We start from the raw sequence: 8,098 nt of genomic DNA, 5'->3' as shown, positions 1-8,098 counted from the left end.
CACGTTTTTATCCACCCCTCATTTCCACTCCATTACCGCCTCTTGGAGGCGTTAACTGCTCTTTTTTTTTTTTAAAGGGGGAATTTCGGCCCCCAAGTCTCCGAGTTCAAAGATTATGGATTCAAGTCCCACTATAGACTTGAGCACATTATCTATACTGACACTTAAGTGTAGTATTGAGGAGGTGTTGCATCGTCAGAGCCACTTTCCTTTTGGTTAAGATGTTTGTGGGGGACGCCGTAATTGGCTAAATAACCTGGCAAGGCCAGGAGATCGGCGGGACCTCATTTAAATACAATGATGCAGTCTCCCGCCCAACACATGTGATTTTAACTGCCCTCCCCACCAAGTTTCTGCCACATGGGGCAGTTAAAATCAGGCCAATATCAAAGCCCATGATATTATTTGAAGAGCATACAGTTCTCCTGGTGCTTGGGCAACATTCCTCAATATAAAATTATCTGGTTATTTATTTGCTTTTTGTGGTATCTTGCTGTGTGCAAATTTGCTGGAATTGCCTTCATAACCATAATGACTGCATTTCAAAAGTAATTCATCTGTTGTAAAGTGCCCTATTAGTGAGTTTGTTGACTTATACAGCCTTTAATGAACATAAACATAATTTCCCAAAAGAAAAGCAAAATTATCTCCTAAAATACTCAACGGTTCATTGTTGTTTAGGCGCAAAATGATTCAGAAGGATTTATTTAATTGAATTATATACAACCAAAAGCAATGATTGCCTAAAAAAATCCATTTCTATAATCAATTTTTGCTTTCTAATCAGTAGCAGAATCCACAATTCCATCAATTATTATGTGTTGCTTGTTTTTCTATGAAGTGTTCATAACCGAAAAGCACAATCGTAAAATGTTTATGAATTCATCACTTACCTAAAATAACAACTTGGAGAATTCTTTCTCCAGTTTTTTTTCAAAATCTTTCAGGGAAAGGAAACAAAGACATTCAAATCTTTATAGAGTGAGGGACACATGCTTCTATCATTCAATTTCTGTTGGTGCACAGATTGCATTTGAGAAGATTCTAAAAGCTGCATGTGCTCAATGCACAGATGTCATAGAAAGCTCTTGCTCAACTGTTGCTGGGGGGAAATATTCAGTCGAAGCACAGCCTTTTGAGACTGACAGACCTTCAAATAAAAACACAAGGCACACACAAACTAATTGTTTAAATAGGGAGTTGCATAATGGGCCCAAGTTTCGGCTCGAATTACTCCTATTTTTTTTGAGCAATTAGTTTAGGATGGAGTATCTTAGAAATTGTAATTCTCGGTATTTAGTTTGCTCCAATTCTAGTTAGTTAGAATAATTTTGTTTTAGTAGATTTTTTTTTCAAAAGGGGGCATTACCAGCCACTTACGCCTGTTTTGCAAGTTTAGGCAGCGAAAAGTTACTCCAAATTAACTTAGAATGGAGTAAGTGTCAATTTTTGTACACTCAGAAAAACCTTGCCTACATTTTAGAAATTAGGTGCGGGGCGCGAGAGATTGGGAGGGGGGAGGAGTTGGGGGATTTTACAAAGCATTAAACACTTCACTTTTACCAATAAAGAGCCATCATTAATAATAAATGATAAATCGATAAATAAAAAATTAAATTTTCCTACCTCTCCATCGAAGCAGCGGCAGCAGGCACCGAGCTGCAATCTTTTGGCCGTTCGGCCAGGGGATAGGGGCGGCATTGAAAACACCGGGAGGGTAATGTCCAAAGAGCCCAGCCACAGAGCAGAGCCCCAGCACATAGGCAGCAAAGCGAGCTGCGATCTTTCAGCCGTTCGCCCAGGGGATAGGGGCGGCATTGAAAACATCGGGAGGGCGAGCACACACGCAGGCACCGAGCTGGGATCTTTTGGCCGTTCAGTCAGGGGATAGGGGAGGCCTGAAAAACACTGGGAGGGAGAGCTAGCCAGCACGCACCTTTGAAAGTTTAATTTTTACTTCAATTATGGGTGCTGCATTATCAATGTCACGGATTATGCAATGGTTCTCCATCAATTTGCTACATAGGATCGAATTAATTAGAGTTCACCGCACCAAGAACGTCATAGCCCGTAGGCTGATGGGCAAGAGGCCTTACCCACGTCAGCAATATCGAGTCAGGCGTTCGTACCTGGACATGAGCGAAGCTGATTGTGTCAAAAGGCTGCTTTTCCGCAGAGAAGTTGTCGTTGAGATCTGTAATATGCTGAAAGCAGATTTATGGTCGAGAAGCAGAATGCCGACTGCCTTGTCTGTTGAAGTGAAGGTTACAGCTGCACTTTCCTTCTATGCCTCGGGATCGTTTCAAGCTACAACTGGAGATGTGTGCGCCATCTCTCAATGTGCACTACATGCCTGCGTTCACCAGGTCACGGCTGCACTGTATGCGCAAAGGAATGACTTCATCAAGTTCCCAATGACTGGCCAAGCAATGCATGACAGGGCTGTGGGGTTCTCCAGGATTGCTGGCTGTATTGATTGTACCCACATCGCCTTGCGAGCAGCTGTGGAGGATGCCGAGCACTTCAGGAATAGAAAAGGTTTCCACTCCATTAATGTGCAGCTCGTGTGTGACAACAAGCAGCGCATCATGTCAATTGATGCAAGATACCCTGGCAGCACCCATGATGCGTTCATCCTACGCGACAGCGTTATATCTGACATGTTTTAGCAGCAGCCAGAAGGGCAGAGCTGGCTACTGGGAGACAAAAGGTATGACCTCGCCACCTGGCTCATGATGCCCCTATGCGTAACACGGACGGAAGCTGACCATCAATACAACATGTCGCACATTGCGATGTGCAACATCATAGAGAGGACCATTGGCATCTTGAAACAGCGTTTCCAATGCCTGGACCATTCCGGAGGCCACTTGCAATACTCCCCTGAGATTGTCGGTCAGTTCACTGTTGTGTACTGCATGCTGCATAATTTAGCCATCATGAGGAAGAGGAGCTGGTAGTGGAACCAGAAGGCCCACATGAGGTGAGAGTGCCTGATGATGGTAATTTGGAAGAGCAGGATGAGGATGATGACAATGATCAGGAAAGCATGCACGTGCCTGATGCCGGAGCACGAGGTCAGAGGAGGGCCGTCCATCGTGCTTCTTTAACAATTGCTCGAGCCCTGCACCAGCAGCTCATCCGTGAACGCTTCAATTACTGATGCCTAACGACTCAGCAACAACTGTTCCGCATGGACATGTTTATTTTTTGGAGTTGTTCCTATGTTGTGTTGTGTTAATGGAACATGATTCAGTTTTAATGTAAAAATATTTTATTCAAAAGTTCACAATGTACTGCACGTTAATGTAATAAAATATTTGTTGTATCAAACTTTACTTTAATATGATTCTTTAAGATCACTTAAACTTGTAAAGTTACAAAAGTTACAAAACAATTTCAATGTGAAAAATCTTACACTCTTAAGATCACTAAAACTTCAAGATCACTTTTTAGGTGCAAAATTATATAACTTACAAAATGTGAGAACATTTACACTCTAAGATCGCTTAAAAACCCTAAGATCACTTATAGGTTGTAAAGTTACAAAACTTACAAAACAATTTCAATTTGAAAAAGTTACTATAGTTACATCAAGAACAAGAACAAAAGCAGCAAAGAAAGGCGGCAACCATCTCTCATCCACATCTCGGTGAATGTTCACTTCTTCATGGGGGTGTAATTTGATTGGCCGGGCTGTGTGCACTTATTGCAGCAGCTACCTCACCCAGGTCCTCCCTGATGGCCTGTGCCATCACTTGCATACCCTCCCTAACGGCCTGTATGTCGCTTGCACTCCCTCTGACATTCACTCCCTCATTTCCCGTGTCATTACTGCTATTTCTCCCGTCAGTACCGTTACCTCCACCCACCGCACTGACGCTGCTCACGAGTGATCGGGTAAGGTCATTGCTCGCCACACCCAATGCCACAACCTGACCCACATCTGTTGCACGCTGCATCTCAGGAGAGCGTGTTTCGATTCTCCTTCTCCCCTGCCTGGGTCTGTCTCGTGGCACCCCTCCAGTGGGAGGTGCATGCGAGGATGGTGGGGCCCTGGGTGTTACTGCCGGCACCACTCCAGTGGGGGGCGCAGGTGAGGACGGTGGGGCCCTGGGTCTTGCAGGCAGCATCACTCCAGTGGGAGGCGCAGTCTGGAACGGTGGGGCACTGGGTGTAAAATGCTGCATTACACCGCCAGCACCACTGGGACCCGCAACGTCGGAATCTGTGAAACCATAGAACGTCGGACCAGAACCTATGCAAGTGTTTGAAAGACTGATGTCCGTTAATGTGGGCTGATACATATGAAGTTCAAAAGTCTCCCCTGAAGACATTTCAGTCAACCCCTACAGCCACCCTTGGTCTGGATCGTCCACATCTGGTTCTTCTGGTTCTTCTTCTGTATCTTCAGGATCTTCAGGATTGGCATCATCTTCTGCAAAATATAACAGAACAGTCAAATGCTTAGCAGCACAGGAGGGGGCAGAATGGGTGGCATGAGTAGTCACACACATAGCAGGCCAGGCAGCAGGTTGATCTGAAGGGCCACGATGCATTTTCAGGACTTACACTCTCTCTCGCATGTGGGCCCAGCTTGTGCCGTACTGATTGCTTTTCTCCATGTATGATTCATCAAAGCAGCGACCCTCTGTTCCAAGGGTGTCAGTGGATGCAGATTTGGCATGCCTCCTCCTGTTCGAGTTCTTTCCCTTTTGTTGTGGGCCAATTACTTCTGCAAAGATTAAAATATAAGTTTTTACAGAGTGCGTCTTTCTGCAGGGTGGGACATATACAGATGGTCAAATTTACAATTGAGATTCCATTGAAAAATGAAAATATTACAGTAACTACTTGACCAAGGTAGTGCCATTTCTTTTTACACTGGCTTCCAGATCTCCTGGTATACACCACTGCACAGTAATCTTCTGCAACTTGGTTTCAGCATTCCTTCATTTCTTTGAGTGGCACTTTTGTGCAACTTCTGTTGCTGGTATCCAGCTCCTGCCATCTCTGCTCAATCACATTAACTAGTGTCTCCACTTCCTCATGCAAGAAATTCTTCATTCTTGGTGGACGTTGTTCCATTGCTGCATTGAATTGACACTCAGTGATTTTTCAAAACGCACAGTCCTTATTTTGCATGCACCTATGCAGCACTTGTTCTGGAAGTTTAGCAGCAACAAACAGCACTCACTGATTCCAGCAGCTGATTTCTTCCACAGTACTGCTAACAGCACTCCTTCTGGCACAAAAAAAATCAGTCAGAAGGCTTTGCACAGCTCCACACACCCAAAAATCACTTTTCTGCATGCCCCTTTAAAGATGCCCAATTGCTAATGTTTGTGTGCTATTGCGCATGCGTGCACGCTCCAATGCGCATGCGCAACACTGCCGACGCTGGGCCCTAGCCCCGCCCCCCCTTCCAGCAGTGCTTGGTCAGAACGCGTTTGCTCCGCCCCCAGCAGCTCCTGCTGCGCCGTGCTGAGCTGCAAACGGGCCTACAGATATCGGAGAATCGCGAGGTAAGTATTTGGCACTTTTTGAGTTCTAGAAATGAGGTGGGTCTCTCCGAGGTGCACCGTTCTACCTGGGATCCGAAACTTGGGCCCATAGAGTCACTGAAAAATGACTATCAGTGTGCCATTTGCAGGCATCACAGGCACTTGCAAATGTAACAGGGAATATTGGCAGGTAACAGAGTGCACTGATTTTAATAATATACTAATCAATCTCCTGTGGCATTTTGGGACGGAAAGGGAGGTGGTTGGAGGGGAATGTTTCAAAGCTCTTGTATCCGTCGATCTGGTCTCAATTTCTCTCCCAAGTGTGAGGGAGATTGAGGTAGCATCCGAGAGGCACCGAAGAAGCCTCTGTGAGGGGAATTGCAATTAAAAAGCAGAATACGATTGTGGTGCCCATTTTGTTGATGGAGCATGTGTGCGGTTCAAGTGTCCCTTGGCTGCGTGTTCTAAGTTGGTGTGCTGTGCAGGGATGGGGAAAGTTAATGGCTATGAAAACTAAGTGTGCTATTCAAGGAATATTTACTTGGCATTGCCTTTTGGTTCCTACTATTTTGTTTTAAGCCCAGGCAGGTCTTGGACATTGGTTCAGGACAAAGTTTCACCACCAGTTCTTGAAAAGCTTTATTGGTTTTCCTTGCCTAAATGAATCGGTTTCAAAGTACTCATGACTTCAAATTAACTTGACCTCACTCCACCTCACGAGTGATCTTTTCCAGCTGGCACTCTGCTCCGTAGGCTTCAGATTGCTGTGCATCCCCTGCTCCATCCATTCCACCATCAGAAGCTGAGCTCAATCACTACACCTGCTTTATCTGGAATATACTCCCCAAAGCTTGTCCAGCTCCCTCCTCTCTACCTTTCAAAGCTTCCTAAACACCAATTTATTCAACCGTGGTCACAGTTCAGTCTCCCTCATTCCTAAATTTCTTTTAAATTTCTGCCTCCTGTCTTGTAAAATGCTTGGAGAAAGAAGAAAGTCCTGCCTTTATATAGCACCTTTCACAACCTCAGGAAATCCCAGATCATTTTACGGCCAATGAAGTACTTTTTTTTAAGTGTAGTCACTGTTGTAATGTAGGAAACACGCCAGCCAATTTGCACACAGCAAGCTCCCACAAACAGCAATGTGATAACGACCAGGCAACCGGTTTTTTAATGCTATTGGTCAAGAGATAAATAATGGCCAGGCCAGCGGGGCGAATTCCCCTGCTCTTCTTTGAATAGTGCCATGGATCTTTAACATACACCTGAGAGGGCAGACAGGGCTTCGGTTTAATGTCTGTACACGAGAAGGACCAAATAAAGGTTGTCATAGTTGTTACTGTTTGTGAACATTTTAATACTGTGGATTTGTGAAACTTTTAAAGAAACCTTTTTCCAGTGTGAAGGGAAATAGCACCTTCTAATTGAATTTAACTCATGTGGGATATGTGCACTTGATCCCTTTAGTCAAGAAGAGTGTTTAATATGCACCTCATTTTAGTCATTGTGGATAAAAACTTGCCAATACTGCAAGTAAATTGATTTCCATCCCCAGATTCTCAATTCCATTCCCTTGGCTTGGAAATATAAGAATTTTACAAGAAAGAGTTGTTGAATTCAATGGATTACAGTATTCCAGCTAGATCAACCTGTACTACCAGCTGACAGGTAACTGGAATTGGTTCACAGCCTACAGCAACTTCGGCAGGAAGAAAATATGCAAATTGTTATGCTGCAACCTTTTGTTAATTGATAAACATGGGTGAAGGATCAAGGTCTCTTGGTGCACAACATCACTAAGGCTGAAGGGTATAGAGGAAAAGACAAAATGAATCATGAATGATAAGGTGACACCAGGCTTGGGTTTTAAAACCTGTAGATTGTATGACAAAAGGTAGAAAGAGAGGTGAGGAGGTTTAGAGTTTTAGAGATCATGGAAAGAATGAGAGAAGAGTAGGAAACAGTAAGGATTATGAAAGGAAGATCAGCATGTAGGATGTTTTTGGAGCTCAGGTACATCAATAGAAGAAAGTTGAGAGAAGCAATACTGTTTGCAACATCTCCAAATAATTAATTTCTATCTGCATATGTAGTGGGTCCTCCTTTGAACAATACACCTTCCGCTTCATTATTGCCTGCCTTCATTTGTTGATTAACTTTTTTAAGATCAACAGTGTCATAGCTAATATGTTTCATTTAAATTTGGATCAATATCTTTGCGTTCCCAACAGGATCCTGTTAAGATACATGCTGGTGCCAGTGTTTGACACTGAATTTTCAAGCCTAGTGCTCAGGTTTGGTGCTGATGACAAATTCTTCGCCTCATAAATAGTGCTGGTAATGATAGTAGAAATATTTGGAATGGGAATGCTATTGTTATATGTAGCTAGACTAGGGGGATATTTAAACTGGGTGAGTTGGCTGTAGACAGTGGGGAACGGGTATTTAAAATTCCTATATACATGTTGATCAATTGTGACAAGGGGGGAGACGGACATTCATTATATCTATAATGTCTGTGGAAGTGCAGGATTGTGCTTTCATTTACATTTGATTCATTAATGGCTTGAGGTATAAATATTACAAAAAGA

Source organism: Pristiophorus japonicus, chromosome 16 (assembly GCF_044704955.1).
Source record: "Pristiophorus japonicus isolate sPriJap1 chromosome 16, sPriJap1.hap1, whole genome shotgun sequence".
Taxonomy (NCBI): Eukaryota; Metazoa; Chordata; class Chondrichthyes; family Pristiophoridae; genus Pristiophorus; species Pristiophorus japonicus.
Note: the sequence above shows the minus strand (reverse complement) of the source record.